Below are 12,594 nucleotides of genomic sequence, written 5' to 3'. Positions count from 1 at the left end.
AAAGTTAGCATGGAGAATTAGATGAATTGGAAACCTCTAAAAATTGTTGCAAATGACGGCACCTCACTGAAATCACTTACATGACAATACCCATTCTAAATTATCTGGATAATAATACTTCTAACTCACATTTTTTTTCCTCATCTAATGATTTCAAACTACTTTACAAGCTTTTACAGAATGGCAAAATGTTAACTTGTTCAAAGGACACAAAAAGTCCTTTGAAATCCCTTGAAGCCAAGGACAGAGCCCAGATTTTCAACTTCTCCATTCCATTTCTTAATTTAAAAGCCACTGCCAATCTACACTCTTGTTCTAGGTTAGTTGTATCATCAATCGCATTAAGCTTTAGAGTATCAAATTGTCTGGAGAAGAAATCCAAATTCAATTACTGTAGCAAAACAAAATGTAGTAGAGGTATTCCCATGTCCAAGATGTTTGAACTGTTCTTTAGAGTATAAGAAATACAGTCCATGCTTTCACTCATCTTGAAATTCAAAAGTAAGAATTAAAAACAAATATTGTTCAGACAATAATGATACAACAATACAATTGATTAAACCACCAAGACCAAATTTCTTCAGGACTTTGTTACACAAATTGAAAGAAGGAAAATATATGCTTTATAATCACATACTGTATGAAGAGCTGGTATGCTGAAGCCACTGGAGTACAATCTATTTTTGCAGAAGAACAAAGCAAGGGCTTACAAGATAGGTACAGTGAATCTGAGCAACAGATTTGAGTTTAATGTTGTACTTAGAATACTGTAGCAACAAAAGCCCACAGTGGATTTCTTTTCTGTGGTTCTGGCTTGAGGCTATTCAAATAAACTACATGTGCGCTGTTTCAGTTTGAAGCAACATAGATAGTACAGTTATTCAGAATTCTACGTCAACAATATATCTTTTCAATGGTGGGGGGGGAGGAGGAAAGGGAGGGAAGGAAGCAGGGAGGGGGGAGAGAACAGGAAAAAGCACATGAAGATAAAATGAAACACTAGAGTTATTTTATTAAAAGTTCTATGGCAAAAATCTTAGATTGCCTCCAGAATACTCACTCTAAATTATGTCTTTCGATACCTTGCTTGAAATCAAGTAGTATTAATCAAACAAAGGAAGGGCACTGGGGAAATCAGAAAGATCTAATGCAAGCAGTTAAAAGTGACACGACCTTCTGTAATGTCACTTGTCACAGACTTATATGCCACATACTGGTAGAAGGTCTTAAAAGAACCTGATTCTTGGTACTGTTCCTTGGATGTAATACTAATACAGATGACATTTCAAAAAACACACATAGATGGCCTCAAATATGGCATGTCAGCTACTTCATGGCCAAACAGTAAGCAGGTGATGTTCAAATGTTGCAAAATAATGTTCTCTCTGTGCAAAATAGTCCTATTAAAAACTAACTAATCAGAAACAGCCTACACTCTAATTTGTACATACTGCCATTGTTCTTGACCCATCCCCACCTTCTTTGAGGTAAAAGAACTCTGTCTATAAATACTGTATAATTCATTCATATTACTGGAGTGACTGTTCTGTAGCAGCAGCAACTACGTATAGTGATGGTAAATCAGATTACCAGAAGCAGCATAACCATCGTCTTTGCATGATGGAGAAAACTACATATCTGTGGACCAGAATGCAGTCCTGCTAATAAGCTGACAATTAATTGCAACTTGTATTTATTCTAAAAATGATCTAGTGACTAGCTATTTATTAATAATGTATTACAGGATAAGATTTCTGAGAAAATAATTCATTTTGACTTCAAACATCAACACCTGCAAAATATGGTTGGTTCTAGTTATTTACCAGCATCTTAAATCAAAATTCCATGATTGTAGATGATTTTAAAATACATCTTGAATCTAAACATTCCATGCAAAAACAAGACATTGGCACTTAACAGTATTTTTAATGAAAGAACCTTTTCTCTTACTGAGTATCAGCCTGCTGTTTCTGATACAGAATGTGCAATCACCAACTTACTTCATGAATTGTCATCTGTTACAATTTCTTTGGCTTATCCAACAATCGCCTGCTCAGAAGATACTTTGATGTCTTTATATGTTAACCATACCAGATTTCTGGTTTACACTAATAGGCAAAATAAATAAAAAATTAAGGGTGGTGCACCACCACACTGCAGACATGCCTAATGACTGTTACCTTGGTACTTTTTTTTATTTTTAATATTTTTATTAATGGCTCAGCTTTGTAAAGTGCATAATAACTGCCTACCAGTAGTGCTTCTCTAGATTTGCTTATATTTTATGAGGTTTGGTCCTCCAAAAACAGGTGGTTTCAAATGAAAAACAAAAGAAAACATTTTCTATGCTATAACACATGTTACAGTGTCAAACTTTCTAGATACTTATATTTTCACATAAAGATTTTAACATCCAGAAGACTCTAGTGAAATAAAAGAGAGAATGAGATTTGGGTCTGATTTAAATACATACTAGAAATGTAAAGAATGTGGTTAGAATTGTACTGTTCAGGACTGTTTGGATTTCATTTAGCTCATTTTGCCTGGTCATAAACTGTACCATATGTTTGTGTGTCACTCAATTTACAGTGTTTATGTGTAAATGTAATATAAAATTATGCAATGTGTGGATTAAGAAGGATGCATAAAACCACTCAGGCACTTTCAGGTTATTTCAAAGTGTTCAAGATGAAGCAAAGTCTTCTGTCATCAATAAGGCTGTTGTAACGGTGTTTTTGTGGTCATTTTCACAACACGACACTTGCTTCTTTCGCAGAATTGCTGAGAAACTGTACACAAGATACAACTTAATTAAAATGTCCACATTTTTAATACCATATTTATAAGAAAAAAATCATATGAACAGATTCCGATTTAATAGTGTAGTATATCTGGAATACAGCCAATCCCAATTTATACTATAAATGTTTTGACCTTGGAGTATTTCATCTGCAGTAATCATCAAGATAACTGAACCAGTAGATGTAATAATAATTAGCATGATAAGCTTGCCAGTAAGGTTGAATATATTGCAGTACAAAAGACAGCAGACTAAAAAGAAAAGCATTAGTACTTTACTGCTAAAATACTTCCTGATTTTTAGTGACACTCAAATACAATTATTTCTTCTTACAGAATGCATTTTGTTAGCTTATTCTGGGAAGTGCTCATGTTGTAATTTAGTCTGATTCTTAATAGGAAATGAGACTTTAATATGGCTATCAGATGCTTTTTGATGCATGCTACTGATTACATGTAGTTCTGTAATATCAACAACAGAATTTTTATTTGCAGTATAATACATTTCTTGGCAACATACATGGGCAGTAAATAGTTTATTATACAAGAACACGTAACCTTTTTCCTGTTGTCAGCTTTATAGCCCCACAAAATTCAGCTGCTAATGTAGTTAAGACTAAGTCATTTTTAACAAAAAAATGGCCTAAGTAGAAGGATTTTTCACTATATTTCTTTCAGTATTTGGTTCTCAATTATTTTAGCTCTTTCTTGGATTTACACAATGCACTGGGAACTGAATATTAGCTGTTTATTTGAAGTATGTCTCCATCTAAAGGCTTCAATATGTACCGTACATTCTTCTTGAAAAGTATATTTTTCTGGCTTTAGAATGCTTGATTTTTAGTTCAGCAGAACAAAAAAAATATTCTTTGCTTGGCTAAGTATCAAGAGAAATTTTACTATTATGCAGGAATTTGAAAAAGTAACACCTTCACAAAATTGTCAGCTAGAATTCTTAGGCAAAATCTCATGATAAAATAGCTTACCACATATGTCAACAGTATAAACACACAATTCCTTGTTTTTATTGTGATTGTTATTTGTCTTTAGCTACTTTTAAGATTTCAGAAGGCCAAATACCTTTCTCGCATAAAACAGTGTTTATCCAAATAATTTTAAGTTTGTGGGTGCGACAAAATCCCCCCAAAGTTGGGGCTGACAAGCTTTGTATTAGAAAAAAGCATTTGTGTATGTTATGTGATAATGTATATAATACACATATTATTGTAGTTTTATTTTTTAAAAATCCGGTATTGATACATTTTGATAAATACATCAACATTGCAATGTAACTCTAAAATCATTAGTCTAGCCTGAATTAAAACATTCTAAAGCAAAATAAAACCAAGCCAAATCTGAGTAAAATAACTGCAGGACTATGAGATTTTTTTTTGCTACAAACTAAACTGATCTCAGTTTATAAAATATTGGTTATTTATATAGTCACTGCAACCTGTCAAATCAATCTTCTTGCCATGTAAATCTTGATGCAAACACAAATTAAAAAGTTTGTCTCATTGAGAAAAATGCCTCTATGTGCAGTGAACCACAATTTTATTTTAGATACTCATGGTATTGCAAGAATTTGTTTGAAAAAGTGTGGCAAAACTCAAATAAAAAAAATTGTTTATGATAGAAAAAATTCAAGTTTTTTATGCTGCAAATTTCTAGGACAGGATTTTGGTTCTGGTGTTTTGTCTTCAAGTGACCAAATCCAGTCAGAATATTCTTGTTCTGTAGCGTATTTTTTTACGCTGTTGGGATGAGAACAGCTGGGTAAAGTTTTAGCAAGTAGTTAATGTATACCCTGATACTGTACATAAATCTCTGAAGCAGGAGATTATAATTGGAGCACAGACAGTCTCTTTAACTGTAGCACCATAATAGCCAACTGCAATATTACATTCTATTATGCTGCAGAGGAGAAATGCTTCCTGCACAACTTATATCTTTATATAGTGTACTGTGAGACTGTTAAATTAGCGCATAATGCATTTAAAATATTTATAGTACCAACATTTAGTTAAATAACCTTTATGTAAGATTTATGTTGATTTGTTCATTTCTCATTTAATGGCAAATTATGAAGAGCATGTTTCATAAAGATAATTCTCCATTTAAATTCAGCAGGCCATTAAATATTAAAATTATGTTTCTGATGCAATCTAGAGCAAATTTGTCCAGCTTCAGCGATTATTTGCTCTCATAAAAATTAGACTTGATTAATAAAATTTAAATGCTTGATTAAGCTGACATTTTCATGTTTCTTTCCGAGTTATTAAAAAAGGCCCCTGTCCTGTAGTGGGGCAGTATGCTGTGCTTTTCCTCCCGCACTATATGGATAGTATAGAAAGAACAAGGACAGCAGTGGTTCTCAGCAGACTTCTCACTATCCAGGCACATGTTGCCTGTGGTCTTTGTGTTCTCATCACATCCAGACTGAACACATAGTTAGATGGTGACCTGTTTACAAAAGCCTTTCTAACTTGTTTTACTAAAGATAACAAACGGAGAGCAAGTTTGCAATTCTGATTAATTTGGTGAAAGTAAGGAAGGCTGATTGTTTGAAAGAAAGCTCGTGTACTTCCTTGCTCCACTCAGAGTCGGGTGCTGAACGCCATCTGGCTCAAGCAGAAACGGTACGAGTGTCACTTGCTATTCCAAGGCACAGCAGAGTGCACCAGGCTAGCCAGCAGTGCTTGGTGAATATATGGTAAAACCCTTGCTGTACCACGTTTTTCTATAAAAGCAACTGTATTTTCCGTACTTTCAGAGGTATAACACATTAAAACTAGTTTTATATATTGTTCTATATGCAACTCATTTCTCAAGCACTTAGGTTTTGGAAATTTTGTTGCTACTTTGCTGTTGCTGTTTTATTGAAGGCAAAACTTCTCAGCAAAGTATGCCCCAAACTGGAAGCCACAGTGATATTCCCAATCTAACAACCATCCTTTGGGAAATCTTGGGCAAAGGACGTATTCCAGTCTCTCTCCAGCTAGAACAGGAGAACAAAAACACTTATTTTTGCCACAAATTCATAGCGAAAATTTAGTCCATAGCTAGAAATCATTGCTGACTCCCTAGCAGAAAAGACACTGGACTTCAAGAACAAGTTCACAAAACAATTCTGTACAGCATGTGCAATGGGTCTGAAACATTTGGTGTTTGTCCCATATTCCGTCTGTGAAAACCCTTTCAGACTAAGAGCTCATGGACCCCTGCTTCCATGCTTTAAGACAGTAATGCATAAAAACACACCAAAAGCAACAGTGCCTTGTTTATTTGCTTGGTAACTCCATTTGCTGTTTGCAGAAGAGCAGGTGATTAGAGTCAAGCATTTTCTTGGTGGGGTTTGTTCATTTATAGACTGTACAGCAAAGTAGCGCTCCCTGCCTCAAACAGGAGCAGCAACAACACTGCCACCTTGCCCCCAATGGACAATGATCTGGACTGCAATCATAAAAGCTCTTCTAGCTGCAACTGAGCTGGGGTTACACTACCAACTCAAGCTTTTGTCATGCTTACCACCCTTTCTTGAGGAAAGAGGGAATTCAGTGGAATGGAGATATTCACAGGCATCTTTCTTCCCCTTCCCCTTTCCCTCTTTTATAAAAGTTATTTTTCTTGTATTATCAAACTTTAATTCTAAATGTGTCCAGCTCTACCTTTTAATGGAAACATATACTCTAGAAATTTAAGTCAAAGCCTATTTTGCAAAAAATCTCCAAGGAAATTAAAAGATGTATTGTACCATTTTATATCACTCTTAGAAGATTAATAATATGTGTATATACTCTATTATACAGACTCATAAGAATTTGTATATGGCACATTAACTCCCAGCTGCTCACCATCATTTTCTATGCAATGACATGTGCAACTTGAAACTTCAAGAGGAAGTTAGCTATTTAATATTTCCTTAAATGCTCTAAGTATTAACTATAAATGCAGGATGTGAACTGAAGTGATTACATGTCTTCTCCATAGGGGTACATATGGCAGAAGATCATTCACAGTTAGCTCCAAGCATGTGCAATGTCCTTCTATTAAATTGCTTGAAAAAAAACCCTGACAAACAATAGACCAAAAAGAGAGTAGGATTAGTGTCTGCAAACAGAATTTACTGATATTCAGGCCAGGATCATACAGGCTTCAGCAAACAGAAATTTTAGCAGAAATAAGCAGGAAAATAATTCAGGGAGATGAATACAGATAAGAGACATGACTACCACTTCCCCTCCTCAGCCAAGCTTTCGCTTAAAAAAAGTGCAGTTCCAGTCCAACACTGCAAGGTCCCACGCAGCTGGATTGTTTCAGAAGATTTTCTCCACAGCCTCTGCTAGGCAGAATTTTACAGAGACACGACTACAAACTAAATGTACAGATGGCTCCAGTACAGAAAGCATAGAAAAGAGGGGAAAGGATAATAATGGTTCCTGCCATGAAGTGAGATTTTTCTGAACTGCAACATTAAGGGTCTCGCCAGTACAGTAAGGTTTGATATGTACCCTCATTGCAGCCTCAGAGAATCCATCATCAGCTCTATGAAAAAGCAGTACATATCAATTGCTATTATTTTCCCACTATAGCCTATTGAGAATCCTTGAGAATGAGGAAGCTCCAGATGCGTGGTTAGCTACAGGGTGCTGGGAAGAGTGTGTACTTTAAACAGACATTGTCTATTTGAATTTTGATGAATCTTATAGAATTCAAGTCTCTCACATGCCATGTTTTCAGAAATGCTTCCTATTTCATTCTACTTTTAAAACTATATTGCAAACTTTTCTGGCCCCTAACCATTTTTCTAAAGGTTTCCTCCTGAAAAAAAAACCCAACAGGTCTAGAAACACTACCTCCAAGGACATGTGAACTCTTTCCTGCTTTCCCATTTCTGTTGCTCACTCCCAACTCCTAGCCTTTCTAGCTACATATAGAAGAAGTTTTCCAATCTCACAGCAAAAATTACAACCAGGGAAATGAAAAAGAAATTCTGGACAACCCTCTGTTTCTTGCTGCTTCTTGGTTCTCTGTAAAAGACACAAGAAGAGATGATGTATTTTTTGCCTCAAACTCGGAAGTTTTTGATAACATATTTGGTAGAAGGACATGAGAGTGAACAATTTCCTCAAGAGCAGCTCATGAATGTCCTCATCAAACATCCATGAAGGAAGGAGATAAAAATCAAGTATCTTAATAGTTTACACATAATTTCTGTCAAAGGAGCAGAGACACCTCACTATAGGTGCCTAGCTCAGTCAATGTGACCGTATTCAAGAGATGACAAACAAACTGCTAATCATTCAGGATTGCCAGATTCTCATTTGACAGAATCATAGAATGGTTAAGCTTGGAAGGGGCCCTTGCAGATCATCTAGTCCAACTTGCCTGCTCAAAGTAGGGGCAGCTAGAGCAGGTTGTTCAGGACGATGTCCAGTCAGGGTCTGAGTATCTCCAAGGACAGAGACTCCACAACATCCCTGGGCAACCTGTTCCAGTGTTTGACCACCCTCACAGTAAAAAAGGTTTCTCTTAAATTTAATGGCCTGCGTTCAATTCGTGTCCATTGTTTCTTGCTCTGTCCATGGGCACCACTGAGAAGAGTCTGGCTCCATCTTGTTCACACTCTCCCATGAGGTATTTATACATGCTTGTAAGATTCCCCCCACCCCCACCCCACCCCAAGGCTTCTCTTTCTCCAGGCTGAACAGTTCCAGCTCTCTCCGCCTCTCCTCATAGGACAATCTCTTAATCCTCCAATCTCTTAATCACTTTTGTGGCCCTTTGCTGCACTTGAGCCAGTACATCCATGTCTGTTGTACTGGGGAGCCCAGATCTGGACTCAGCATTCCAGATGTGTCTCATCAATGCTGAGCAGAGGTGAATGTTCACCCCTCCCTTGACCTGCTGGCCATGCTCTTTCTCATGCAGCCCAGGATGCTGTTGGACTTCTAAGTTGCAAGGGCACATTGATCAATGTTCACGTTCAATTTATTGTCCACCACGACCCTTAGAGCCCTTTCTGCGAAGGTGTTTTCCAGCCAGTCAGTCCCCAGCCTGTACTGGCACAAGGGGTTATTCCTCCCCAGGTACAGAACTTGCCATTTCCCTTGATCAAACTTTACGAAATTCCTGTCAGTTCATTCCTGCAGCCTGTTGAGATCCCTCCAAACAGCAACACAACCATCTGATCTATCAGCCCCTGCTCCCAGTTCTGTATCATCTGAAACCTCCACTCTTGGTGGAGATTATTATTTCATTAGGTCAGACATCTAGAAGTATTGTTACAAAGAAATACATTTACCTATTATAGGTAATACATATATGCACATACAAAGTATATTATAAGGATATGGGCAGTATATCTTTAAGTGAAGCAAACATCCACAGAGAAAATAGTTAAGAAAGCTTCAAGCAAAAACATTCTGCAAAACCCAGAGGAAAGCGTTAAGAATGCCATTTTAGTTATTTTACCGAAGTTCCTTGTTCGGTATTGAAAGAAAATATTCATTCCGTGATTTTCTATTCCTACCACATGACTCAATGCCAGAAGTTCATTCATTTTAGATCAGTTCTGAATTCTCACAGATTCATTCAAAGGAGAGTCCACTGAATCTGTATGTAGCTTGCTCCTCCTACACTTCCTGTCTATCACAGGCCTTGAAATCTCATCCAGTTATCCCAATATTTAATGCAAAAGTTTGTATTTGATAAAAGCATAACTTTCAGAAAGACAACAAATCTTGATCTCAATGTATAAAAGATAGGGAATCCAACACTTTTCTTTTAAGTTAGTGCCAGTGTAAGACTAAAACCGTGAATGATGATCAATCCTACAAAGAAAGTCCAACTGAATCCTTGAAAGAAATAATGCCTTGTATGCTGCTTAACCTCTCCCTAGGCTTTTCCAATAGACTCATCTCCCACAACTAAGGACACTCCCCCTTGTCTCAACCTCATTTCATTTTTATTTCAAGTAAGAAATTGCACACACAACTTATTACGAGTCAGAGCAAGTGGCATAATCATCCTCATGCTTAAACGAGCAGGGGTAGCTCATGTTATGACTGAATACCTCAGACAATTTCACATTATTCCAAAAGAAAGTAAGTTCCCAAGTACTTCAAAGAATCTGATGCCTGAGAGGACAAAGCAAATGATACCTCGGCTGTAAAGATATTCAAATAAGGATGAGTTAAGACTGGTTTGTCTGTCATAACCAGACAGAAACTTAGGGAATGATTTCATTGATCTGCAGAAGAGTGCAGTCTCTAATACTTCGATTGATTAGACGATTGATATTGTTATCTAGAACGGTTATTACAATGGAAAAGAACTCTTCCAAACTACTTTTTGAGATTGGCAATCTAAATATTTTCCATGCTCATGAGGCAAGTCTAAAGTGCGTACAGTTTTTAACTACGTTTCTCTCATGTTAATTGAGTAAAAACAAAACCAAAAAACCCCCCAAACATATTTATCTTTTTGTCTTATCAATAACTCGAGAATTTCAAAGCAACTTTTAAAAATAGACAATATTCCTAACTTAGGATAAGTAGTCAATGATTTTACTGAGGCACACAAGTAATCTCTGGAGACCTGGGAATAGAATCTAGATCATCTGAAATCTAAGTGACTAGAAAACACTGCTTAATTAATTTAGTTAATATTTACACTCCACATAGGAAAACAGAAATATTCTAAATGACTCCTAATCTAACGATACTGTGTTAATGACATGAGCTAAGGACTTGTGATATTACTAAAGATTTGAGAGTTAATTAGAAAAACATCCAGCAAGTCTGCAGATTACATCATAGTAGACAGATGCTAACCATGATGATAACCAAGTTCAATTCATTTAGAATGAGGTAACGAAGCTCAATTCACTAAAAATGAGGTCCCAAATTACTTGTTATAAACAAAAAAGTGTAACTAGTAGCATAAATATAAAAAATTAGGGAAGAACTCTACTGGTTGATAAAAGTTGTATTAAACTTGGTCTGAAAAGAGAAACATTTTTAGAGCAGCATGTGGTGTCCTCATCAGACAGCCCATCAATAGCTTCATTATTTTGTTAGAAAAGTTGCCTGACCCAATTAATATTTACATGCAGGTGGCATTTTAGAGAGAAATGAAGTATGCCGCAGCTCACAAGTGAAATCTCTCCTTTCACAAGGGATTTCAGTTACCCATAAAACCCTCAGGTTGAAAAGCTTCAAGAGCTTCAGGCAGCTAGAGGTTAAAGGCTATGATTTAAGAAACGCATCTTTTAGATCTTGATTGCAAATCTTAGACTTTTCCCCATAAATGTAACAACCTTTGGGATTTACCTTTGGGAATATCTCTAGCTTCCTTAGCCTTAATTTTAGATGACTCTAGGAGTTACAACAATCTTAGTGACGTGGACAGATAATATCAGTGCCAGGATCAGAGTTATATCAGTTCCACTGGTCACTAGTAATTGCAGTTGCTGGACATTAGGGTCATAGAATCATTCAGGCTGGAAGGGACCTCCGGAGGTCTCTAAACCAACCACCTGCCCAAAGCAGGGTCAGCCATGGGGTCAGACCAAGTTGCTCTGGGCTTTATCTAGTTGGGTCCTGAAAACCTCCAAGAATGGAGGTTGCACAACCTCTCTGGGCAACCCATTCTTCTGCTTGTCTGTCCTCATGGCAAAAAAGGGTCTCCTTACATATGCATCTGAATGTCTCTTTTCTCAGCTTATGCCCATTGTCTCTTGTCCTCCCACCATGCACCACTGTGAAGAGCCTCCATCTTCTTGACAACCTTCCTGTATGTAGTAGCAGCCTGCTATTAGATCCCCCCCCAAAAGCCTTCTCTTCTCCAGGCTTCTTCAAGACCAGTTCTCTCAGCTTTTCCTCAAAGGACAAGTGCTCCAGCCCCCTTGACCATCTTGGTAGCCCTCCACAGAACTCATTCAAGTCTATCTACATCTTTCCTGAACTGGGGTCCCAAAGCTGGACAATACTCTAGATGCAGTCTAACAAGTGCTGGGTAAAGGGGAGTAATCATTCCCCTCAATCCACTGGCTATGCTCCTATTAATGCAGCCTGGTATGCTGTTGCTGCTTTTTGCTGCCAGGGCACACTGTTGGCTCCTGTTCACCTTCCTGTCTATCAAGATGCCCAGCTCCCTTTCAGCGGAGCTGCTGCCCAGACAGTCAGTCTCCAGATTGTATCACTCAAAGGGGTTATTCCTCTCCAAGAGCAGGACTTCTCATCTGTCCTTGTTGAATTGCATGAGGTTCTTTTTGGCTCATTCCTCCAGCTTGCCTAGGTCTTTCTGAACTGCAGCCCTGCGCTCCAGCATATTAGCTGGTCCTGCCCTCATTTGGTGTCATCTGCAAATATGACAGAATGCACCCCATCACCTCCTCCAGGTCATTAATAAAGATGCTAAACAGGACAGGTCCCAGTACAGACCACTGTGGTACTCCACTTGTTATCCACCTCCAGGTAGAGTATGATCCATTAACTGCTACCACTACCCTTGGAGATCAACCATCCAAAGTTTTCTACTCGTCTAGCTATCCATCCAAACCATAATGTCCTAGACAGCACACTGCTTTTGGCATATGAATACTGAATCTAATATTAAATTTGTAAGGCTCAAGAATAATACACATGCAAAACCCTTAAGCTGCCTGGATACTATAAAATTTACACAGCACAGGATACAACTTCAACTTCTGATGCATACTTCTGGAAGTCTGAACCATGCTTTCATTATTAATAAATGTCTGTTATTAGTAAATGTTTGTTACTTTATATC

General features: G+C 37.3%; 1 protein-coding gene across 1 annotated transcript in view; it reads right to left on the bottom strand.

Annotated features, from left to right (window-relative positions):
- Nucleotides 1–12,594, bottom strand: part of MCTP1 (multiple C2 and transmembrane domain containing 1) — a 297,839-nt gene that overhangs the window by 43,048 nt on the left and 242,197 nt on the right. The window lies entirely within an intron of this gene.

Source organism: Apteryx mantelli, chromosome Z, assembly GCF_036417845.1.
Source record: "Apteryx mantelli isolate bAptMan1 chromosome Z, bAptMan1.hap1, whole genome shotgun sequence".
Lineage (NCBI taxonomy): Eukaryota > Metazoa > Chordata > Aves > Apterygiformes > Apterygidae > Apteryx > Apteryx mantelli.
Note: the sequence above shows the minus strand (reverse complement) of the source record. Positions and strands in the feature narration are given on the sequence as shown.